At 47.0% G+C, this 25,309-nt stretch overlaps 8 non-coding genes across 8 annotated transcripts; all 8 read left to right on the top strand.

Moving 5' to 3' along the window:
- The first annotated feature begins 691 nt into the window (after positions 1-691).
- Positions 692-763, top strand: TRNAG-UCC (transfer RNA glycine (anticodon UCC)). Its single transcript has one exon. It is a non-coding gene; the product is annotated as a tRNA-Gly (tRNA).
- A 4,710-nt stretch (positions 764-5,473) lies between these two features.
- Positions 5,474-5,545, top strand: TRNAG-UCC (transfer RNA glycine (anticodon UCC)). Its single transcript has one exon. It is a non-coding gene; the product is annotated as a tRNA-Gly (tRNA).
- A 1,522-nt stretch (positions 5,546-7,067) lies between these two features.
- Positions 7,068-7,139, top strand: TRNAG-UCC (transfer RNA glycine (anticodon UCC)). Its single transcript has one exon. It is a non-coding gene; the product is annotated as a tRNA-Gly (tRNA).
- A 3,116-nt stretch (positions 7,140-10,255) lies between these two features.
- On the top strand, positions 10,256-10,327 carry TRNAG-UCC (transfer RNA glycine (anticodon UCC)). Its single transcript has one exon. It is a non-coding gene; the product is annotated as a tRNA-Gly (tRNA).
- A 1,522-nt stretch (positions 10,328-11,849) lies between these two features.
- On the top strand, positions 11,850-11,921 carry TRNAR-UCG (transfer RNA arginine (anticodon UCG)). Its single transcript has one exon. It is a non-coding gene; the product is annotated as a tRNA-Arg (tRNA).
- Positions 11,922-15,037: 3,116 nt separating this feature from the next.
- Positions 15,038-15,109, top strand: TRNAG-UCC (transfer RNA glycine (anticodon UCC)). The gene has a single exon. It is a non-coding gene; the product is annotated as a tRNA-Gly (tRNA).
- A 3,116-nt stretch (positions 15,110-18,225) lies between these two features.
- On the top strand, positions 18,226-18,297 carry TRNAG-UCC (transfer RNA glycine (anticodon UCC)). Its single transcript has one exon. It is a non-coding gene; the product is annotated as a tRNA-Gly (tRNA).
- A 6,303-nt stretch (positions 18,298-24,600) lies between these two features.
- Positions 24,601-24,672, top strand: TRNAR-UCG (transfer RNA arginine (anticodon UCG)). Its single transcript has one exon. It is a non-coding gene; the product is annotated as a tRNA-Arg (tRNA).
- Positions 24,673-25,309: the final 637 nt, after the last annotated feature.

Genomic DNA, 25,309 nt, shown 5'->3' with positions numbered 1-25,309 from the left:
CGATCCCATGCCACTCCTCTGAAGGCTCCTGATCTGCATAACCACAGCATTTTGAGCAGGAAGCAGAGTGGCGCAGCGGAAGAGTGCTGGGCCCATAACCCAGAGGTCGATGGATCGAAACCATCCTCTGCTAGCATGGATTGATTTTTTTTCTTGTGAGGACCACTCTCTCGTATCCATGCTGCCAGAGCGGAAAACAGCAGGCTTGTGCCAGCTTTTTGTGGGAAGAGACTGCTCAACTATCGGTCTCTGCTCAAAGTCAGGGAGACAGATGGTCAGAGAATCAACCCTACACTTCAAAGGAAATAATGCACAGTTATGACCATTAACGAAAGATGGGACCCTCGCACTTCTTTCTGAGGCTGCTTGGAACGTTATTATTCCCTTTTTTTGTCCTGCTATTATCAATCTCCTGTGAATTTCGTGGAGCTGTTTTCTTTCTCTACCCTGCTGTTTTTCCCTTGCTGCCAATATATGCTTATTTCAATGATTTGAACTGCTGCTTTCCCTTTCTCCTTTTCTGCGCAGCTTTTGCATTGGTTTCAATCTCCAGTTCCTTAGCAGTTGCAAGAACTTTTTTCCTGATTTTCATGTTGGTCTGTAAACCAAAAATACCTCTGATACTGGTGCAATATAGTCATTGAACTCAGGGTTGTGATGTCTAGAGTTTAAAAAAAACATATGCCACGGAGCGTTGGTGGTATAGTGGTGAGCATAGCTGCCTTCCAAGCAGTTGACCCGGGTTCGATTCCCGGCCAACGCAGTGCTAATATTTATACATTAAGCAAGCTGTAGCTATTCTAACGCAATATGTAAAAAAAAAGAGAAATATCTTGACCAGATTACTCAGCTATTAGATAAATAATAAACAAAGACATAGGCAGGCATCCCAAAAGCCCCGTCTGCGACTTTCTATGTCCTGAAATTTTTATATTTTACAAACAGCAGTCACCACTCACAACTGCTGGTAATAAATGGGCTGCAGGGGGGCAGGCAATGAAACGGCTAAGCCCTTCTGCCCGACCAGCCTTTAGAACTGCAGCATCTCTGCAGTAAAAAGTGTTTCAGGTCAATATCTCTCCCCTGGAAAAAATGTGCGAGACCCACCACCGATAAATGTGGCAAAAGTCCCCAACATTTTCTGCATATTTGTGCTCTTACCTGAAAGCAGCGCCACCTTGTAGTCATCGCAGGCAACTGCAGCATACAACCAAATTTATCCGAGAGCAAGGTGAAAGAAACCCATGGGAACAGCCCCTGTCTGCAGCAGGAAGGTTGGCTGCTTCGAATGGACAGAACTTCCAGTCCTAAGTCCACTCACGTCCCGAACGCTCATACCGGGCAAGCCCTCACCGGGTGCACCTCTGGCTCCCAGGTAAGGCCAAAACCTGAGCATGGTAGCGCAGGATCACAGAGAAGGAGCGGGTGGGGGTGCTTCTGTCTTGACAAAGGCGTGACATGGCTAGTGACTGAGAGGGCCTTGACTTTCCCCTATGACTGACTGTGAGAGGGGAAGGCGAAGATTTTCTGCACCCAGCATGCCTTGTGACATTCTTAGGCAAATGAGGTGAGAGCCCTGCCAGAATAGCTCCAGCGATCCCATGCCACTCCTCTGAAGGCTCCTGATCTGCATAACCACAGCATTTTGAGCAGGAAGCAGAGTGGCGCAGCGGAAGCGTGCTGGGCCCATAACCCAGAGGTCGATGGATCGAAACCATCCTCTGCTAGCATGGATTGATTTTTTTTCTTGTGAGGACCACTCTCTCGTTTCCACGCTGCCAGAGCGGAAAACAGCAGGCTTGTGCCAGCTTTTTGTGGGAAGAGACTGCTCAACTATCGGTCTCTGCTCAAAGTCAGGGAGACAGATGGTCAGAGAATCAACCCTACACTTCAAAGGAAATGATGCACAATTATGACCATTAACGAAAGATGGGACCCTCGCACTTCTTTCTGAGGCTGTTTGGAACGTTATTATTCCCTTTTTTTGTCCTGCTATTATCAATCTCCTGTGAATTTCGTGGAGCTGTTTTCTTTCTCTACCCTGCTGTTTTTCCCTTGCTGCCAATATATGCTTATTTCAATGATTTGAACTGCTGCTTTCCCTTTCTCCTTTTCTGCGCAGCTTTTGCATTGGTTTCAATCTCCAGTTCCTTAGCAGTTGCAAGAACTTTTTTCCTGATTTTCATGTTGGTCTGTAAACCAAAAATACCTCTGATACTGGTGCAATATAGTCATTGAACTCAGGGTTGTGATGTCTAGAGTTTAAAAAAAACATATGCCACGGAGCGTTGGTGGTATAGTGGTGAGCATAGCTGCCTTCCAAGCAGTTGACCCGCGTTCGATTCCCGGCCAACGCAGTGCTAATATTTATACATTAAGCAAGCTGTAGCTATTCTAACGCAATATGTTAAAAAAAAGATAAATATCTTGACCAGATTACTCAGCTATTAGATAAATAATAAACAAAGACATAGGCAGGCATCCCAAAAGCCCAGTCTGCGACTTTCTATGTCCTGAAATTTTTATATTTTACAAACAGCAGTCACCACTCACAACTGCTGGTAATAAATGGGCTGCAGGGGGGCAGGCAATGAAACGGCTAAGCCCTTCTGCCCGACCAGCCTTTAGAACTGCAGCATCTCTGCAGTAAAAAGTGTTTCAGGTCAATATCTCTCCCCTGGAAAAAATGTGCGAGACCCACCACCAATAAATGTGGCAAAAGTCCCCAACATTTTCTGCATATTTGTGCTCTTACCTGAAAGCAGCGCCACCTTGTAGTCATCGCAGGCAACTGCAGCATACAACCAAATTTATCCGAGAGCAAGGTGAAAGAAACCCCACGGAACAGCCCCTGTCTGCAGCAGGAAGGTTGGCTGCTTCGAATGGACAGAACTTCCAGTCCTAAGTCCACACACGTCCCGAACGCTCATACTGGGCAAGCCCTCACCGGGTGCACCTCTGGCTCCCAGGTAAGGCCAAAACCTGAGCATGGTAGCGCAGGATCACAGAGAAGGAGCGGGTGGGGGTGCTTCTGTCTTGACAAAAGCGTGACATGGCTAGTGACTGAGAGGGCCTTGACTTTCCCCTATGACTGACTGTGAGAGGGGAAGGCAAAGATTTTCTGCACCCAGCATGCCTTGTGACATTCTTAGGCAAATGAGGTGAGAGCCCTGCCAGAATAGCTCCAGCGATCCCATGCCACTCCTCTGAAGGCTCCTGATCTGCATAACCACAGAATTATGAGCAGGAAGCAGAGTGGCGCAGCGGAAGCGTGCTGGGCCCATAACCCAGAGGTCGATGGATCGAAACCATCCTCTGCTAGCATGGATTGATTTTTTTTCTTGTGAGCACCACTCTCTCGTTTCCACGCTGCCAGAGTGGAAAACAGCAGGCTTGTGCCAGCTTTTTGTGGGAAGAGACTGATCAACTATCGGTCTCTGCTCAAAGTCAGAGAGACAGATGGTCAGAGAATCAACCCTACACTTCAAAGGAAATGATGCACAGTTATGACCATTAAAGAAAGATGGGACCCTCGCACTTCTTTCTGAGCCTGCTTGGAACGTTATTATTCCCTTTTTTTGTCCTGCTATTATCAATCTCCTGTGAATTTCGTGGAGCTGTTTTCTTTCTCTACCCTGCTGTTTTTCCCTTGCTGCCAATATATGCTTATTTCAATGATTTGAACTGCTGCTTTCCCTTTCTCCTTTTCTGCGCAGCTTTTGCATTGGTTTCAATCTCCAGTTCCTTAGCAGTTGCAAGAACTTTTTTCCTGATTTTCATGTTGGTCTGTAAACCAAAAATACCTCTGATACTGGTGCAATATAGTCATTGAACTCAGGGTTGTGATGTCTAGAGTTTAAAAAAAACATATGCCACGGAGTGTTGGTGGTATAGTGGTGAGCATAGCTGCCCTCCAAGCAGTTGACCCGGGTTCGATTCCTGGCCAACGCAGTGCTAATATTTATACATTAAGCAAGCTGTAGCTATTCTAACGCAATATGTTAAAAAAAAGAGAAATATCTTGACCAGATTACTCAGCTATTAGATAAATAATAAACAAAGACATAGGCAGGCATCCCAAAAGCCCCGTCTGCGACTTTCTATGTCCTGAAATTTTTATATTTTACAAACAGCAGTCACCACTCACAACTGCTGGTAATAAATGGGCTGCAGGGGGGCAAGCAATGAAACGGCTAAGCCCTTCTGCCCGACCAGCCTTTAGAACTGCAGCATCTCTGCAGTAAAAAGTGTTTCAGGTCAATATCTCTCCCCTGGAAAAAATGTGGGAGACCCACCACCGATAAATGTGGCAAAAGTCCCCAACATTTTATGCATATTTGTGCTCTTACCTGAAAGCAGCGCCACCTTGTAGTCATCGCAGGCAACTGCAGCATACAACCAAATTTATCCGAGAGCAAGGTGAAAGAAACCCAAGGGAACAGCCCTTGTCTGCAGCAGGAAGGTTGGCTGCTTCGAATGGACAGAACTTCCAGTCCTAAGTCCACTCACGTCCCGAACGCTCATACCGGGCAAGCCCTCACCGGGTGCACCTCTGGCTCCCAGGTAAGGCCAAAACCTGAGCATGGTAGCGCAGGATCACAGAGAAGGAGCGGGTGGGGGTGCTTCTGTCTTGACAAAGGCGTGACATGGCTAGTGACTGAGAGGGCCTTGACTTTTCCCTATGACTGACTGTGAGAGGGGAAGGCGAAGATTTTCTGCACCCAGCATGCCTTGTGACATTCTTAGGCAAATGAGGTGAGAGCCCTGCCAGAATAGCTCCAGCGATCCCATGCCACTCCTCTGAAGGCTCCTGATCTGCATAACCACAACATTTTGAGCAGGAAGCAGAGTGGCGCAGCGGAAGCGTGCTGGGCCCATAACCCAGAGGTCGATGGATCGAAACCATCCTCTGCTAGCATGGATTGATTTTTTTTCTTGTGAGGACCACTCTCTCGTTTCCACGCTGCCAGAGCGGAAAACAGCAGGCTTGTGCCAGCTTTTTGTGGGAAGAGACTGCTCAACTATCGGTCTCTGCTCAAAGTCAGGGAGACAGATGGTCAGAGAATCAACCCTACACTTCAAAGGAAATGATGCACAGTTATGACCATTAACGAAAGATGGGACCCTCGCACTTCTTTCTGAGGCTGCTTGGAACGTTATTATTCCCTTTTTTTGTCCTGCTATTATCAATCTCCTGTGAATTTCGTGGAGCTGTTTTCTTTCTCTACCCTGCTGTTTTTCCCTTGCTGCCAATATATGCTTATTTCAATGATTTGAACTGCTGCTTTCCCTTTCTCCTTTTCTGCGCAGCTTTTGCATTGGTTTCAATCTCCAGTTCCTTAGCAGTTGCAAGAACTTTTTTCCTGATTTTCATGTTGGTCTGTAAACCAAAAATACCTCTGATACTGGTGCAATATAGTCATTGAACTCAGGGTTGTGATGTCTAGAGTTTAAAAAAAACATATGCCACGGAGCGTTGGTGGTATAGTGGTGAGCATAGCTGCCTTCCAAGCAGTTGATCCGGGTTCGATTCCCGGCCAACGCAGTGCTAATATTTATACATTAAGCAAGCTGTAGCTATTCTAACGCAATATGTTAAAAAAAAGAGAAATATCTTGACCTGATTACTCAGCTATTAGATAAATAATAAACAAAGACATAGGCAGGCATCCCAAAAGCCCCGTCTGCGACTTTCTATGTCCTGAAATTTTTATATTTTACAAACAGCAGTCACCACTCACAACTGCTGGTAATAAATGGGCTGCAGGGGGGCAGGCAATGAAACGGCTAAGCCCTTCTGCCCGACCAGCCTTTAGAACTGCAGCATCTCTGCAGTAAAAAGTGTTTCAGGTCAATATCTCTCCCCTGGAAAAAATGTGCGAGACCCACCACCGATAAATGTGGCAAAAGTCCCCAACATTTTCTGCATATTTGTGCTCTTACCTGAAAGCAGCGCCACCTTGTAGTCATCGCAGGCAACTGCAGCATACAACCAAATTTATCCGAGAGCAAGGTGAAAGAAACCCAAGGGAACAGCCCCTGTCTGCAGCAGGAAGGTTGGCTGCTTCGAATGGACAGAACTTCCAGTCCTAAGTCCACTCACGTCCCGAACGCTCATATCGGGCAAGCCCTCACCGGGTGCACCTCTGGCTCCCAGGTAAGGCCAAAACCTGAGCATGGTAGCGCAGGATCACAGAGAAGGAGCGGGTGGGGGTGCTGCTGTCTTGACAAAGGCGTGACATGGCTAGTGACTGAGAGGGCCTTGACTTTCCCCTATGACTGACTGTGAGAGGGGAAGGCGAAGATTTTCTGCACCCAGCATGCCTTGTGACATTCTTAGGCAAATGAGGTGAGAGCCCTGCCAGAATAGCTCCAGCTATCCCATGCCACTCCTGTGAAGGCTCCTGATCTGCATAACCACAGCATTTTGAGCAGGAAGCAGAGTGGCGCAGCGGAAGCGTGCTGGGCCCATAACCCAGAGTTCGATGGATCGAAACCATCCTCTGCTAGCATGGATTGATTTTTTTTCTTGTGAGGACCACTCTCTCGTTTCCACGCTGCCAGAGCGGAAAACAGCAGGCTTGTGCCAGCTTTTTGTGGGAAGAGACTGCTCAACTATCGGTCTCTGCTCAAAGTCAGGGAGACAGATGGTCAGAGAATCAACCCTACACTTCAAAGGAAATAATGCACAGTTATGACCATTAACGAAAGATGGGACCCTCGCACTTCTTTCTGAGGCTGCTTGGAACGTTATTATTCCCTTTTTTTGTCCTGCTATTATCAATCTCCTGTGAATTTCGTGGAGCTGTTTTCTTTCTCTACCCTGCTGTTTTTCCCTTGCTGCCAATATATGCTTATTTCAATGATTTGAACTGCTGCTTTCCCTTTCTCCTTTTCTGCGCAGCTTTTGCATTGGTTTCAATCTCCAGTTCCTTAGCAGTTGCAAGAACTTTTTTCCTGATTTTCATGTTGGTCTGTAAACCAAAAATACCTCTGATACTGGTGCAATATAGTCATTGAACTCAGGGTTGTGATGTCTAGAGTTTAAAAAAAACATATGCCACGGAGCGTTGGTGGTATAGTGGTGAGCATAGCTGCCTTCCAAGCAGTTGACCCGGGTTCGATTCCCGGCCAACGCAGTGCTAATATTTATACATTAAGCAAGCTGTAGCTATTCTAACGCAATATGTTAAAAAAAAGAGAAATATCTTGACCAGATTACTCAGCTATTAGATAAATAATAAACAAAGACATAGGCAGGCATCCCAAAAGCCCCGTCTGCGACTTTCTATGTCCTGAAATTTTTATATTTTACAAACAGCAGTCACCACTCACAACTGCTGGTAATAAATGGGCTGCAGGGGGGCAGGCAATGAAACGGCTAAGCCCTTCTGCCCGACCAGCCTTTAGAACTGCAGCATCTCTGCAGTAAAAAGTGTTTCAGGTCAATATCTCTCCCCTGGAAAAAATGTGCGAGACCCACCACCGATAAATGTGGCAAAAGTCCCCAACATTTTCTGCATATTTGTGCTCTTACCTGAAAGCAGCGCCACCTTGTAGTCATCGCAGGCAACTGCAGCATACAACCAAATTTATCCGAGAGCAAGGTGAAAGAAACCCAAGGGAACAGCCCCTGTCTGCAGCAGGAAGGTTGGCTGCTTCGAATGGACAGAACTTCCAGTCCTAAGTCCACTCACGTCCCGAACGCTCATACCGGGCAAGCCCTCACCGGGTGCACCTCTGGCTCCCAGGTAAGGCCAAAACCTGAGCATGGTAGCGCAGGATCACAGAGAAGGAGCGGGTGGGGGTGCTTCTGTCTTGACAAAGGCGTGACATGGCTAGTGACTGAGAGGGCCTTGACTTTCCCCTATGACTGACTGTGAGAGGGGAAGGCGAAGATTTTCTGCACCCAGCATGCCTTGTGACATTCTTAGGCAAATGAGGTGAGAGCCCTGCCAGAATAGCTCCAGCGATCCCATGCCACTCCTCTGAAGGCTCCTGATCTGCATAACCACAGCATTTTGAGCAGGAAGCAGAGTGGCGCAGCGGAAGCGTGCTGGGCCCATAACCCAGAGGTCGATGGATCGAAACCATCCTCTGCTAGCATGGATTGATTTTTTTTCTTGTGAGGACCACTCTCTCGTTTCCACGCTGCCAGAGCGGAAAACAGCAGGCTTGTGCCAGCTTTTTGTGGGAAGAGACTGCTCAACTATCGGTCTCTGCTCAAAGTCAGGGAGACAGATGGTCAGAGAATCAACCCTACACTTCAAAGGAAATGATGCACAATTATGACCATTAACGAAAGATGGGACCCTCGCACTTCTTTCTGAGGCTGTTTGGAACGTTATTATTCCCTTTTTTTGTCCTGCTATTATCAATCTCCTGTGAATTTCGTGGAGCTGTTTTCTTTCTCTACCCTGCTGTTTTTCCCTTGCTACCAATATATGCTTATTTCAATGATTTGAACTGCTGCTTTCCCTTTCTCCTTTTCTGCGCAGCTTTTGCATTGGTTTCAATCTCCAGTTCCTTAGCAGTTGCAAGAACTTTTTTCCTGATTTTCATGTTGGTCTGTAAACCAAAAATACCTCTGATACTGGTTCAATATAGTCATTGAACTCAGGGTTGTGATGTCTAGAGTTTAAAAAAAACATATGCCACGGAGCGTTGGTGGTATAGTGGTGAGCATAGCTGCCTTCCAAGCAGTTGACCCGCGTTCGATTCCCGGCCAACGCAGTGCTAATATTTATACATTAAGCAAGCTGTAGCTATTCTAACGCAATATGTTAAAAAAAAGATAAATATCTTGACCAGATTACTCAGCTATTAGATAAATAATAAACAAAGACATAGGCAGGCATCCCAAAAGCCCCGTCTGCGACTTTCTATGTCCTGAAATTTTTATATTTTACAAACAGCAGTCACCACTCACAACTGCTGGTAATAAATGGGCTGCAGGGGGGCAGGCAATGAAACGGCTAAGCCCTTCTGCCCGACCAGCCTTTAGAACTGCAGCATCTCTGCAGTAAAAAGTGTTTCAGGTCAATATCTCTCCCCTGGAAAAAATGTGCGAGACCCACCACCGATAAATGTGGCAAAAGTCCCCAACATTTTCTGCATATTTGTGCTCTTACCTGAAAGCAGCGCCACCTTGTAGTCATCGCAGGCAACTGCAGCATACAACCAAATTTATCCGAGAGCAAGGTGAAAGAAACCCAACGGAACAGCCCCTGTCTGCAGCAGGAAGGTTGGCTGCTTCGAATGGACAGAACTTCCAGTCCTAAGTCCACTCACGTCCCGAACGCTCATACCGGGCAAGCCCTCACCGGGTGCACCTCTGGCTCCCAGGTAAGGCCAAAACCTGAGCATGGTAGCGCAGGATCACAGAGAAGGAGCGGGTGGGGGTGCTTCTGTCTTGACAAAGGCGTGACATGGCTAGTGACTGAGAGGGCCTTGACTTTCCCCTATGACTGACTGTGAGAGGGGAAGGCGAAGATTTTCTGCACCCAGCATGCCTTGTGACATTCTTAGGCAAATGAGGTGAGAGCCCTGCCAGAATAGCTCCAGCGATCCCATGCCACTCCTCTGAAGGCTCCTGATCTGCATAACCACAGCATTTTGAGCAGGAAGCAGAGTGGCGCAGCGGAAGTGTGCTGGGCCCATAACCCAGAGGTCGATGGATCGAAACCATCCTCTGCTAGCATGGATTGATTTTTTTTCTTGTGAGGACCACTCTCTCGTTTCCATGCTGCCAGAGCGGAAAACAGCAGGCTTGTGCCAGCTTTTTGTGGGAAGAGACTGCTCAACTATCGGTCTCTGCTCAAAGTCAGGGAGACAGATGGTCAGAGAATCAACCCTACACTTCAAAGGAAATAATGCACAGTTATGACCATTAACGAAAGATGGGACCCTCGCACTTCTTTCTGTGGCTGCTTGGAACGTTATTATTCCCTTTTTGTGTCCTGCTATTATCAATCTCCTGTGAATTTCGTGGAGCTGTTTTCTTTCTCTACCCTGCTGTTTTTCCTTTGCTGCCAATATATGCTTATTTCAATGATTTGAACTGCTGCTTTCCCTTTCTCCTTTTCTGCGCAGCTTTTGCATTGGTTTCAATCTCCAGTTCCTTAGCAGTTGCAAGAACTTTTTTCCTGATTTTCATGTTGGTCTGTAAACCAAAAATACCTCTGATACTGGTGCAATATAGTCATTGAACTCAGGGTTGTGATGTCTAGAGTTTAAAAAAAACATATGCCATGGAGCGTTGGTGGTATAGTGGTGAGCATAGCTGCCTTCCAAGCAGTTGACCCGGGTTCGATTCCCGGCCAATGCAGTGCTAATATTTATACATTAAGCAAGCTGTAGCTATTCTAACGCAATATGTTAAAAAAAAAAGAAATATCTTGACCAGATTACTCAGCTATTAGATAAATAATAAACAAAGACATAGGCAGGCATCCCAAAAGCCCCGTCTGAGACTTTCTATGTCCTGAAATTTTTATATTTTACAAACAGCAGTCACCACTCACAACTGCTGGTAATAAATGGGCTGCAGGGGGGCAGGCAATGAAACGGCTAAGCCCTTCTGCCCGACCAGCCTTTAGAACTGCAGCATCTCTGCAGTAAAAAGTGTTTCAGGTCAATATCTCTCCCCTGGAAAAAATGTGCGAGACCCACCACCGATAAATGTGGCAAAAGTCCCCAACATTTTCTGCATATTTGTGCTCTTACCTGAAAGCAGCGCCACCTTGTAGTCATCGCAGGCAACTGCAGCATACAACCAAATTTATCCGAGAGCAAGGTGAAAGAAACCCAAGGGAACAGCCCCTGTCTGCAGCAGGAAGGTTGGCTGCTTCGAATGGACAGAACTTCCAGTCCTAAATCCACTCACGTCCCGAACGCTCATACCGGGCAAGTCCTCACCGGGTGCACCTCTGGCTCCCAGGTAAGGCCAAAACCTGAGCATGGTAGCGCAGGATCACAGAGAAGGAGCGGGTGGGGGTGCTTCTGTCTTGACAAAGGCGTGACATGGCTAGTGACTGAGAGGGCCTTGACTTTCCCCTATGACTGACTGTGAGAGGGGAAGGCGAAGATTTTCTGCACCCAGCATGCCTTGTGACATTCTTAGGCAAATGAGGTGAGAGCCCTGCCAGAATAGCTCCAGCGATCCCATGCCACTCCTCTGAAGGCTCCTGATCTGCATAACCGCAGCATTTTGAGCAGGAAGCAGAGTGGCGCAGCGGAAGCGTGCTGGGCCCATAACCCAGAGGTCGATGGATCGAAACCATCCTCTGCTAGCATGGATTGATTTTTTTTCTTGTGAGGACCACTCTCTCGTTTCCACGCTGCCAGAGCGGAAAAAAGCAGGCTTGTGCCAGCTTTTTGTGGGAAGAGACTGCTCAACTATCGGTCTCTGCTCAAAGTCAGGGAGACAGATGGTCAGAGAATCAACCCTACACTTCAAAGGAAATGATGCACAGTTATGACCATTAACGAAAGATGGGACCCTCGCACTTCTTTCGGAGGCTGCTAGGAACGTTATTATTCCCTTTTTTTGTCCTGCTATTATCAATCTCCTGTGAATTTCGTGGAGCTGTTTTCTTTCTCTACCCTGCTGTTTTTCCCTTGCTGCCAATATATGCTTATTTCAATGATTTGAACTGCTGCTTTCCCTTTCTCCTTTTCTGCGCAGCTTTTGCATTGGTTTCAATCTCCAGTTCCTTAGCAGTTGCAAGAACTTTTTTCCTGATTTTCATGTTGGTCTGTAAACCAAAAATACCTCTGATACTGGTGCAATATAGTCATTGAACTCAGGGTTGTGATGTCTAGAGTTTAAAAAAAACATATGCCACGGAGCGTTGGTGGTATAGTGGTGAGCATAGCTGCCTTCGAAGCAGTTGACCCGGATTCGATTCCCGGCCAACGCAGTGCTAATATTTATACATTAAGCAAGCTGTAGCTATTCTAACGCAATATGTTAAAAAAAAGAGAAATATCTTGACCAGATTACTCAGCTATTAGATAAATAATAAACAAAGACATAGGCAGGCATCCCAAAAGCCCCGTCTGCGACTTTCTATGTCCTGAAATTTTTATATTTTACAAACAGCAGTCACCACTCACAACTGCTGGTAATAAATGGGCTGCAGGGGGGCAGGCAATGAAACGGCTAAGCCCTTCTGCCCGACCAGCCTTTAGAACTGCAGCATCTCTTCAGTAAAAAGTGTTTCAGGTCAATATCTCTCCCCTGGAAAAAATGTGCGAGACCCACCACCGATAAATGTGGCAAAAGTCCCCAACATTTTCTGCATATTTGTGCTCTTACCTGAAAGCAGCGCCACCTTGTAGTCATCGCAGGCAACTGCAGCATACAACCAAATTTATCCGAGAGCAAGGTGAAAGAAACCCAACGGAACAGCCCCTGTCTGCAGCAGGAAGGTTGGCTGCTTCGAATGGACAGAACTTCCAGTCCTAAGTCCACTCACGTCCCGAACGTTCATACCGGGCAAGCCCTCACCGGGTGCACCTCTGGCTCCCAGGTAAGGCCAAAACCTGAGCATGGTAGCGCAGGATCACAGAGAAGGAGCGGGTGGGGGTGCTTCTGTCTTGACAAAGGCGTGACATGGCTAGTGACTGAGAGGGCCTTGACTTTCCCCTATGACTGACTGTGAGAGGGGAAGGCGAAGATTTTCTGCACCCAGCATGCCTTGTGACATTCTTAGGCAAATGAGGTGAGAGCCCTGCCAGAATAGCTCCAGCGATCCCATGCCACTCCTCTGAAGGCTCCTGATCTGCATAACCACAGAATTTTGAACAGGAAGCAGAGTGGCACAGCGGAAGCGTGCTGGGCCCATGACCCAGAGGTCGATGGATCGAAACCATCCTCTGCTAGCATGGATTGATTTTTTTTCTTGTGAGGACCACTCTCTCGTTTCCACGCTGCCAGAGCGGAAAACAGCAGGCTTGTGCCAGCTTTTTGTGGGAAGAGACTGCTCAACTATCGGTCTCTGCTCAAAGTCAGGGAGACAGATGGTCAGAGAATCAACCCTACACTTCAAAGGAAATGATGCACAGTTATGACCATTAAAGAAAGATGGGACCCTCGCACTTCTTTCTGAGCCTGCTTGGAACGTTATTATTCCCTTTTTTTGTCCTGCTATTATCAATCTCCTGTGAATTTCGTGGAGCTGTTTTCTTTCTCTACCCTGCTGTTTTTCCCTTGCTGCCAATATATGCTTATTTCAATGATTTGAACTGCTGCTTTCCCTTTCTCCTTTTCTGCGCAGCTTTTGCATTGGTTTCAATCTCCAGTTCCTTAGCAGTTGCAAGAACTTTTTTCCTGATTTTCATGTTGGTCTGTAAACCAAAAATACCTCTGATACTGGTGCAATATAGTCATTGAACTCAGGGTTGTGATGTCTAGAGTTTAAAAAAAACATATGCCACGGAGTGTTGGTGGTATAGTGGTGAGCATAGCTGCCCTCCAAGCAGTTGACCCGGGTTCGATTCCTGGCCAACGCAGTGCTAATATTTATACATTAAGCAAGCTGTAGCTATTCTAACGCAATATGTTAAAAAAAAGAGAAATATCTTGACCAGATTACTCAGCTATTAGATAAATAATAAACAAAGACATAGGCAGGCATCCCAAAAGCCCCGTCTGCGACTTTCTATGTCCTGAAATTTTTATATTTTACAAACAGCAGTCACCACTCACAACTGCTGGTAATAAATGGGCTGCAGGGGGGCAAGCAATGAAACGGCTAAGCCCTTCTGCCCGACCAGCCTTTAGAACTGCAGCATCTCTGCAGTAAAAAGTGTTTCAGGTCAATATCTCTCCCCTGGAAAAAATGTGGGAGACCCACCACCGATAAATGTGGCAAAAGTCCCCAACATTTTATGCATATTTGTGCTCTTACCTGAAAGCAGCGCCACCTTGTAGTCATCGCAGGCAACTGCAGCATACAACCAAATTTATCCGAGAGCAAGGTGAAAGAAACCCAAGGGAACAGCCCTTGTCTGCAGCAGGAAGGTTGGCTGCTTCGAATGGACAGAACTTCCAGTCCTAAGTCCACTCACGTCCCGAACGCTCATACCGGGCAAGCCCTCACCGGGTGCACCTCTGGCTCCCAGGTAAGGCCAAAACCTGAGCATGGTAGCGCAGGATCACAGAGAAGGAGCGGGTGGGGGTGCTTCTGTCTTGACAAAGGCGTGACATGGCTAGTGACTGAGAGGGCCTTGACTTTTCCCTATGACTGACTGTGAGAGGGGAAGGCGAAGATTTTCTGCACCCAGCATGCCTTGTGACATTCTTAGGCAAATGAGGTGAGAGCCCTGCCAGAATAGCTCCAGCGATCCCATGCCACTCCTCTGAAGGCTCCTGATCTGCATAACCACAACATTTTGAGCAGGAAGCAGAGTGGCGCAGCGGAAGCGTGCTGGGCCCATAACCCAGAGGTCGATGGATCGAAACCATCCTCTGCTAGCATGGATTGATTTTTTTTCTTGTGAGGACCACTCTCTCGTTTCCACGCTGCCAGAGCGGAAAACAGCAGGCTTGTGCCAGCTTTTTGTGGGAAGAGACTGCTCAACTATCGGTCTCTGCTCAAAGTCAGGGAGACAGATGGTCAGAGAATCAACCCTACACTTCAAAGGAAATGATGCACAGTTATGACCATTAACGAAAGATGGGACCCTCGCACTTCTTTCTGAGGCTGCTTGGAACGTTATTATTCCCTTTTTTTGTCCTGCTATTATCAATCTCCTGTGAATTTCGTGGAGCTGTTTTCTTTCTCTACCCTGCTGTTTTTCCCTTGCTGCCAATATATGCTTATTTCAATGATTTGAACTGCTGCTTTCCCTTTCTCCTTTTCTGCGCAGCTTTTGCATTGGTTTCAATCTCCAGTTCCTTAGCAGTTGCAAGAACTTTTTTCCTGATTTTCATGTTGGTCTGTAAACCAAAAATACCTCTGATACTGGTGCAATATAGTCATTGAACTCAGGGTTGTGATGTCTAGAGTTTAAAAAAAACATATGCCACGGAGCGTTGGTGGTATAGTGGTGAGCATAGCTGCCTTCCAAGCAGTTGATCCGGGTTCGATTCCCGGCCAACGCAGTGCTAATATTTATACATTAAGCAAGCTGTAGCTATTCTAACGCAATATGTTAAAAAAAAGAGAAATATCTTGACCTGATTACTCAGCTATTAGATAAATAATAAACAAAGACATAGGCAGGCATCCCAAAAGCCCCGTCTGCGACTTTCTATGTCCTGAAATTTTTATATTTTACAAACAGCAGTCACCACTCACAACTGCTGGTAATAAATGGGCTGCAGGGGGGCAGGCAATGAAACGGCTAAGCCCTTCTGCCCGACCAGCCTTTAGAACTGCAGCATCTCTGCAGTAAAAAGTGTTTCAGGTCAATATCTCTCCCCTGGAAAAAATGTGCGAGACCCACCACCGATAAATGTGGCAAAAGTCCCCAACATTTTCTGCATATTTGTGCTCTTACCTGAAAGCAGCGCCACCTTGTAGTCATCGCAGGCAACTGCAGCATACAACCAAATTTATCCGAGAGCAAGGTGAAAGAAACCCAAGGGAACAGCCCCTGTCTGCAGCAGGAAGGTTGGCTGCTTCGAATGGACAGAACTTCCAGTCCTAAGTCCACTCACGTCCCGAACGCTCATATCGGGCAAGCCCTCACCGGGTGCACCTCTGGCTCCCAGGTAAGGCCAAAACCTGAGCATGGTAGCGCAGGATCACAGAGAAGGAGCGGGTGGGGGTGCTGCTGTCTTGACAAAGGCGTGACATGGCTAGTGACTGAGAGGGCCTTGACTTTCCCCTATGACTGACTGTGAGAGGGGAAGGCGAAGATTTTCTGCACCCAGCATGCCTTGTGACATTCTTAGGCAAATGAGGTGAGAGCCCTGCCAGAATAGCTCCAGCTATCCCATGCCACTCCTGTGAAGGCTCCTGATCTGCATAACCACAGCATTTTGAGCAGGAAGCAGAGTGGCGCAGCGGAAGCGTGCTGGGCCCATAACCCAGAGTTCGATGGATCGAAACCATCCTCTGCTAGCATGGATTGATTTTTTTTCTTGTGAGGACCACTCTCTCGTTTCCACGCTGCCAGAGCGGAAAAAAGCAGGCTTGTGCCAGCTTTTTGTGGGAAGAGACTGCTCAACTATCGGTCTCTGCTCAAAGTCAGGGAGACAGATGGTCAGAGAATCAACCCTACACTTTAAAGGAAATGATGCACAGTTATGACCATTAACGAAAGATGGGACCCTCACACTTCTTTCTGAGGCTGCTTGGAACGTTATTATTCCCTTTTTTTGTCCTGCTATTATCAATCTCCTGTGAATTTCGTGGAGCTGTTTTCTTTCTCTACCCTGCTGTTTTTCCCTTGCTGCCAATATATGCTTATTTCAGTGATTTGAACTGCTGCTTTCCCTTTCTCCTTTTCTGCCCAGCTTTTGCATTGGTTTCAATCTCCAGTTCCTTAGCAGTTGCAAGAACTTTTTTCCTGATTTTCATGTTGGTCTGTAAACCAAAAATACCTCTGATACTGGTGCAATATAGTCATTGAACTCAGGGTTGTGATGTCTAGAGTTTAAAAAAAACATATGCCACGGAGCGTTGGTGGTATAGTGGTGAGCATAGATGCCTTCCAAGCAGTTGACCCGGGTTCGATTCCCGGCCAACGCAGTGCTAATATTTATACAGTAAGCAAGCTGTAGCTATTCTAACGCAATATGTTAAAAAAAAGAGAAATATCTTGACCAGATTACTCAGCTATTAGATAAATAATAAACAAAGACATAGGCAGGCATCCCAAAAGCCCCGTCTGCGACTTTCTATGTCCTGAAATTTTTATATTTTACAAACAGCAGTCACCACTCACAACTGCTGGTAATAAATGGGCTGCAGGGGGGCAGGCAATGAAACGGCTAAGCCCTTCTGCCCGACCAGCCTTTAGAACTGCAGCATCTCTGTAGTAAAAAGTGTTTCAGGTCAATATCTCTCCCCTGGAAAAAATGTGCGAGACCCTCCACCGATAAATGTGGCAAAAGTCCCCAACATTTTCTGCATATTTGTGCTCTTACCTGAAAGCAGCGCCACCTTGTAGTCATCGCAGGCAACTGCAGCATACAACCAAATTTATCCGAGAGCAAGGTGAAAGAAACCCAAGGGAACAGCCCCTGTCTGCAGCAGGAAGGTTGGCTGCTTCGAATGGACAGAACTTCCAATCCTAAGTCCACTCACGTCCCGAACGCTCATACCGGGCAAGCCCTCACCGGGTGCACCTCTGGCTCCCAGGTAAGGCCAAAACCTGAGCATGGTAGCGCAGGATCACAGAGAAGGAGCGGGTGGGGGTGCTTCTGTCTTGACAAAGGCGTGACATGGCTAGTGACTGAGAGGGCCTTGACTTTCCCCTATGACTGACTGTGAGAGGGGAAGGCGAAGATTTTCTGCACCCAGCATGCCTTGTGACATTCTTAGGCAAATGAGGTGAGAGCCCTGCCAGAATAGCTCCAGCGATCCCATGCCACTCCTCTGAAGGCTCCTGATCTGCATAACCACAGCATTTTGAGCAGGAAGCAGAGTGGCGCAGCGGAAGTGTGCTGGGCCCATAACCCAGAGGTCGATGGATCGAAACCATCCTCTGCTAGCATGGATTGATTTTTTTTCTTGTGAGGACCACTCTCTCGTATCCATGCTGCCAGAGCGGAAAACAGCAGGCTTGTGCCAGCTTTTTGTGGGAAGAGACTGCTCAACTATCGGTCTCTGCTCAAAGTCAGGGAGACAGATGGTCAGAGAATCAACCCTACACTTCAAAGGAAATAATGCACAGTTATGACCATTAACGAAAGATGGGACCCTCGCACTTCTTTCTGAGGCTGCTTGGAACGTTATTATTCCCTTTTTTTGTCCTGCTATTATCAATCTCCTGTGAATTTCGTGGAGCTGTTTTCTTTCTCTACCCTGCTGTTTTTCCCTTGCTGCCAATATATGCTTATTTCAATGATTTGAACTGCTGCTTTCCCTTTCTCCTTTTCTGCGCAGCTTTTGCATTGGTTTCAATCTCCAGTTCCTTAGCAGTTGCAAGAACTTTTTTCCTGATTTTCATGTTGGTCTGTAAACCAAAAATACCTCTGATACTGGTGCAATATAGTCATTGAACTCAGGGTTGTGATGTCTAGAGTTTAAAAAAAACATATGCCACGGAGCGTTGGTGGTATAGTGGTGAGCATAGCTGCCTTCCAAGCAGTTGACCCGGGTTCGATTCCCGGCCAACGCAGTGCTAATATTTATACATTAAGCAAGCTGTAGCTATTCTAACGCAATATGTTAAAAAAAAGAGAAATATCTTGACCAGATTACTCAGCTATTAGATAAATAATAAACAAAGACATAGGCAGGCATCCCAAAAGCCCCGTCTGCGACTTTCTATGTCCTGAAATTTTTATATTGTACAAACAGCAGTCACCACTCACAACTGCTGGTAATAAATGGGCTGCAGGGGGGCAGGCAATGAAACGGCTAAGCCCTTCTGCCCGACCAGCCTTTAGAACTGCAGCATCTCTGCAGTAAAAAGTGTTTCAGGTCAATATCTCTCCCCTGGAAAAAATGTGCGAGACCCACCACCGATAAATGTGGCAAAAGTCCCCAACATTTTCTGCATATTTGTGCTCTTACCTGAAAGCAGCGCCACCTTGTAGTCATCGCAGGCAACTGCAGCATACAACCAAATTTATCCGAGAGCAAGGTGAAAGAAACCCAAGGGAACAGCCCCTGTCTGCAGCAGGAAGGTTGGCTGCTTCGAATGGACAGAACTTCCAGTCCTAAGTCCACTCACGTCCCGAACGCTCATACCGGGCAAGCCCTCACCGGGTGCACCTCTGGCTCCCAGGTAAGGCCAAAACCTGAGCATGGTAGCGCAGGATCACAGAGAAGGAGCGGGTGGGGGTGCTTCTGTCTTGACAAAGGCGTGACATGGCTAGTGACTGAGAGGGCCTTGACTTTCCCCTATGACTGACTGTGAGAGGGGAAGGCGAAGATTTTCTGCACCCAGCATGCCTTGTGACATTCTTAGGCAAATGAGGTGAGAGCCCTGCCAGAATAGCTCCAGCGATCCCATGCCACTCCTCTGAAGGCTCCTGATCTGCATAACCACAGCATTTTGAGCAGGAAGCAGAGTGGCGCAGCGGAAGCGTGCTGGGCCCATAACCCAGAGGTCGATGGATCGAAACCATCCTCTGCTAGCATGGATTGATTTTTTTTCTTGTGAGGACCACTCTCTCGTTTCCACGCTGCCAGAGCGGAAAACAGCAGGCTTGTGCCAGCTTTTTGTGGGAAGAGACTGCTCAACTATCGGTCTCTGCTCAAAGTCAGGGAGACAGATGGTCAGAGAATCAACCCTACACTTCAAAGGAAATGATGCACAATTATGACCATTAACGAAAGATGGGACCCTCGCACTTCTTTCTGAGGCTGTTTGGAACGTTATTATTCCCTTTTTTTGTCCTGCTATTATCAATCTCCTGTGAATTTCGTGGAGCTGTTTTCTTTCTCTACCCTGCTGTTTTTCCCTTGCTACCAATATATGCTTATTTCAATGATTTGAACTGCTGCTTTCCCTTTCTCCTTTTCTGCGCAGCTTTTGCATTGGTTTCAATCTCCAGTTCCTTAGCAGTTGCAAGAACTTTTTTCCTGATTTTCATGTTGGTCTGTAAACCAAAAATACCTCTGATACTGGTTCAATATAGTCATTGAACTCAGGGTTGTGATGTCTAGAGTTTAAAAAAAACATATGCCACGGAGCGTTGGTGGTATAGTGGTGAGCATAGCTGCCTTCCAAGCAGTTGACCCGCGTTCGATTCCCGGCCAACGCAGTGCTAATATTTATACATTAAGCAAGCTGTAGCTATTCTAACGCAATATGTTAAAAAAAAGATAAATATCTTGACCAGATTACTCAGCTATTAGATAAATAATAAACAAAGACATAGGCAGGCATCCCAAAAGCCCCGTCTGCGACTTTCTATGTCCTGAAATTTTTATATTTTACAAACAGCAGTCACCACTCACAACTGCTGGTAATAAATGGGCTGCAGGGGGGCAGGCAATGAAACGGCTAAGCCCTTCTGCCCGACCAGCCTTTAGAACTGCAGCATCTCTGCAGTAAAAAGTGTTTCAGGTCAATATCTCTCCCCTGGAAAAAATGTGCGAGACCCACCACCGATAAATGTGGCAAAAGTCCCCAACATTTTCTGCATATTTGTGCTCTTACCTGAAAGCAGCGCCACCTTGTAGTCATCGCAGGCAACTGCAGCATACAACCAAATTTATCCGAGAGCAAGGTGAAAGAAACCCAACGGAACAGCCCCTGTCTGCAGCAGGAAGGTTGGCTGCTTCGAATGGACAGAACTTCCAGTCCTAAGTCCACTCACGTCCCGAACGCTCATACCGGGCAAGCCCTCACCGGGTGCACCTCTGGCTCCCAGGTAAGGCCAAAACCTGAGCATGGTAGCGCAGGATCACAGAGAAGGAGCGGGTGGGGGTGCTTCTGTCTTGACAAAGGCGTGACATGGCTAGTGACTGAGAGGGCCTTGACTTTCCCCTATGACTGACTGTGAGAGGGGAAGGCGAAGATTTTCTGCACCCAGCATGCCTTGTGACATTCTTAGGCAAATGAGGTGAGAGCCCTGCCAGAATAGCTCCAGCGATCCCATGCCACTCCTCTGAAGGCTCCTGATCTGCATAACCACAGCATTTTGAGCAGGAAGCAGAGTGGCGCAGCGGAAGTGTGCTGGGCCCATAACCCAGAGGTCGATGGATCGAAACCATCCTCTGCTAGCATGGATTGATTTTTTTTCTTGTGAGGACCACTCTCTCGTTTCCATGCTGCCAGAGCGGAAAACAGCAGGCTTGTGCCAGCTTTTTGTGGGAAGAGACTGCTCAACTATCGGTCTCTGCTCAAAGTCAGGGAGACAGATGGTCAGAGAATCAACCCTACACTTCAAAGGAAATAATGCACAGTTATGACCATTAACGAAAGATGGGACCCTCGCACTTCTTTCTGTGGCTGCTTGGAACGTTATTATTCCCTTTTTGTGTCCTGCTATTATCAATCTCCTGTGAATTTCGTGGAGCTGTTTTCTTTCTCTACCCTGCTGTTTTTCCTTTGCTGCCAATATATGCTTATTTCAATGATTTGAACTGCTGCTTTCCCTTTCTCCTTTTCTGCGCAGCTTTTGCATTGGTTTCAATCTCCAGTTCCTTAGCAGTTGCAAGAACTTTTTTCCTGATTTTCATGTTGGTCTGTAAACCAAAAATACCTCTGATACTGGTGCAATATAGTCATTGAACTCAGGGTTGTGATGTCTAGAGTTTAAAAAAAACATATGCCATGGAGCGTTGGTGGTATAGTGGTGAGCATAGTTGCCTTCCAAGCAGTTGACCTGGGTTCGATTCCCGGCCAATGCAGTGCTAATATTTATACATTAAGCAAGCTGTAGCTATTCTAACGCAATATGTTAAAAAAAAAAGAAATATCTTGACCAGATTACTCAGCTATTAGATAAATAATAAACAAAGACATAGGCAGGCATCCCAAAAGCCCCGTCTGAGACTTTCTATGTCCTGAAATTTTTATATTTTACAAACAGCAGTCACCACTCACAACTGCTGGTAATAAATGGGCTGCAGGGGGGCAGGCAATGAAACGGCTAAGCCCTTCTGCCCGACCAGCCTTTAGAACTGCAGCATCTCTGCAGTAAAAAGTGTTTCAGGTCAATATCTCTCCCCTGGAAAAAATGTGCGAGACCCACCACCGATAAATGTGGCAAAAGTCCCCAACATTTTCTGCATATTTGTGCTCTTACCTGAAAGCAGCGCCACCTTGTAGTCATCGCAGGCAACTGCAGCATACAACCAAATTTATCCGAGAGCAAGGTGAAAGAAACCCAAGGGAACAGCCCCTGTCTGCAGCAGGAAGGTTGGCTGCTTCGAATGGACAGAACTTCCAGTCCTAAGTCCACTCACGTCCCGAACGCTCATACCGGGCAAGCCCTCACCGGGTGCACCTCTGGCTCCCAGGTAAGGCCAAAACCTGAGCATGGTAGCGCAGGATCACAGAGAAGGAGCGGGTGGGGGTGCTTCTGTCTTGACAAAGGCGTGACATGGCTAGTGACTGAGAGGGCCTTGACTTTCCCCTATGACTGACTGTGAGAGGGGAAGGCGAAGATTTTCTGCAACCAGCATGCCTTGTGACATTCTTAGGCAAATGAGGTGAGAGCCCTGCCAGAATAGCTCCAGCGATCCCATGCCACTCCTCTGAAGGCTCCTGATCTGCATAACCACAGCATTTTGAGCAGGAAGCAGAGTGGCGCAGCAGAAGTGTGCTGGGCCCATAACTCAGAGGTCGATGGATCGAAACCATCCTCTGCTAGCATGGATTGATTTTTTTTCTTGTGAGGACCACTCTCTCGTTTCCATGCTGCCAGAGCGGAAAACAGCAGGCTTGTGCCAGCTTTTTGTGGGAAGAGATTGCTCAACTATCGGTCTCTGCTCAAAGTCAGGGAGACAGATGGTCAGAGAATCAACCCTACACTTCAAAGGAAATAATGCACAGTTATGACCATTAACGAAAGATGGGACCCTCGCACTTCTTTCTGAGGCTGCTTGGAACGTTATTATTCCCTTTTTTTGTCCTGCTATTATCAATCTCCTGTGAATTTCGTGGAGCTGTTTTCTTTCTCTACCCTGCTGTTTTTCCCTTGCTGCCAATATATGCTTCTTTCAATGATTTGAACTGCTGCTTTCCCTTTCTCCTTTTCTGCGCAGCTTTTGCATTGGTTTCAATCTCCAGTTCCTTAGCAGTTGCAAGAACTTTTTTCCTGATTTTCATGTTGGTCTGTAAACCAAAAATACCTCTGATACTGGTGCAATATAGTCATTGAACTCAGGGTTGTGATGTCTAGAGTTTAAAAAAAACATATGCCATGGAGCGTTGGTGGTATAGTGGTGAGCATAGCTGCCTGCCAAGCAGTTGACCCGGGTTCGATTCCCGGCCAACGCAGTGCTAATATTTATACATTAAGCAAGCTGTAGCTATTCTAACGCAATATGTTAAAAAAAAGAGAAATATCTTGACCAGATTACTCAGCTATTAGATAAATAATAAACAAAGACATAGGCAGGCATCCCAAAAGCCCCGTCTGCGACTTTCTATGTCCTGAAATTTTTATATTTTACAAACAGCAGTCACCACTCACAACTGCTGGTAATAAATGGGCTGCAGGGGGGCCGGCAATGAAACGGCTAAGCCCTTCTGCCCGACCAGCCTTTAGAACTGCAGCATCTCTGCAGTAAAAAGTGTTTCAGGTCAATATCTCTCCCCTGGAAAAAATGTGCGAGACCCACACCGATAAATGTGGCAAAAGTCCCCAACATTTTCTGCATATTTGTGCTCTTACCTGAAAGCAGCGCCACCTTGTAGTCATCGCAGGCAACTGCAGCATACAACCAAATTTATCCTAGAGCAAGGTGAAAGAAACCCAAGGGAACAGCCCCTGTCTGCAGCAGGAAGGTTGGCTGCTTCGAATGGACAGAACTTCCAGTCCTAAGTCCACTCACGTCCCGAACGCTCATACCGGGCAAGTCCTCACCGGGTGCACCTCTGGCTCCCAGGTAAGGCCAAAACCTGAGCATGGTAGCGCAGGATCACAGAGAAGGAGCGGGTGGGGGTGCTTCTGTCTTGACAAAGGCGTGACATGGCTAGTGACTGAGAGGGCCTTGACTTTCCCCTATGACTGACTGTGAGAGGGGAAGGCGAAGATTTTCTGCACCCAGCATGCCTTGTGACATTCTTAGGCAAATGAGGTGAGAGCCCTGCCAGAATAGCTCCAGCGATCCCATGCCACTCCTCTGAAGGCTCCTGATCTGCATAACCGCAGCATTTTGAGCAGGAAGCAGAGTGGCGCAGCGGAAGCGTGCTGGGCCCATAACCCAGAGGTCGATGGATCGAAACCATCCTCTGCTAGCATGGATTGATTTTTTTTCTTGTGAGGACCACTCTCTCGTTTCCACGCTGCCAGAGCGGAAAAAAGCAGGCTTGTGCCAGCTTTTTGTGGGAAGAGACTGCTCAACTATCGGTCTCTGCTCAAAGTCAGGGAGACAGATGGTCAGAGAATCAACCCTACACTTCAAAGGAAATGATGCACAGTTATGACCATTAACGAAAGATGGGACCCTCGCACTTCTTTCGGAGGCTGCTAGGAACGTTATTATTCCCTTTTTTTGTCCTGCTATTATCAATCTCCTGTGAATTTCGTGGAGCTGTTTTCTTTCTCTACCCTGCTGTTTTTCCCTTGCTGCCAATATATGCTTATTTCAATGATTTGAACTGCTGCTTTCCCTTTCTCCTTTTCTGCGCAGCTTTTGCATTGGTTTCAATCTCCAGTTCCTTAGCAGTTGCAAGAACTTTTTTCCTGATTTTCATGTTGGTCTGTAAACCAAAAATACCTCTGATACTGGTGCAATATAGTCATTGAACTCAGGGTTGTGATGTCTAGAGTTTAAAAAAAACATATGCCACGGAGCGTTGGTGGTATAGTGGTGAGCATAGCTGCCTTCGAAGCAGTTGACCCGGATTCGATTCCCGGCCAACGCAGTGCTAATATTTATACATTAAGCAAGCTGTAGCTATTCTAACGCAATATGTTAAAAAAAAGAGAAATATCTTGACCAGATTACTCAGCTATTAGATAAATAATAAACAAAGACATAGGCAGGCATCCCAAAAGCCCCGTCTGCGACTTTCTATGTCCTGAAATTTTTATATTTTACAAACAGCAGTCACCACTCACAACTGCTGGTAATAAATGGGCTGCAGGGGGGCAGGCAATGAAACGGCTAAGCCCTTCTGCCCGACCAGCCTTTAGAACTGCAGCATCTCTGCAGTAAAAAGTGTTTCAGGTCAATATCTCTCCCCTGGAAAAAATGTGCGAGACCCACCACCGATAAATGTGGCAAAAGTCCCCAACATTTTCTGCATATTTGTGCTCTTACCTGAAAGCAGCGCCACCTTGTAGTCATCGCAGGCAACTGCAGCATACAACCAAATTTATCCGAGAGCAAGGTGAAAGAAACCCAACGGAACAGCCCCTGTCTGCAGCAGGAAGGTTGGCTGCTTCGAATGGACAGAACTTCCAGTCCTAAGTCCACTCACGTCCCGAACGTTCATACCGGGCAAGCCCTCACCGGGTGCACCTCTGGCTCCCAGGTAAGGCCAAAACCTGAGCATGGTA

This window comes from Pleurodeles waltl, unplaced genomic scaffold, assembly GCF_031143425.1.
Source record: "Pleurodeles waltl isolate 20211129_DDA unplaced genomic scaffold, aPleWal1.hap1.20221129 scaffold_69, whole genome shotgun sequence".
NCBI classification, from domain to species: domain Eukaryota; kingdom Metazoa; phylum Chordata; class Amphibia; order Caudata; family Salamandridae; genus Pleurodeles; species Pleurodeles waltl.
The sequence above is the reverse complement of the archived record's forward strand: the minus strand, read 5'-3'. Positions and strand labels throughout refer to the sequence as shown.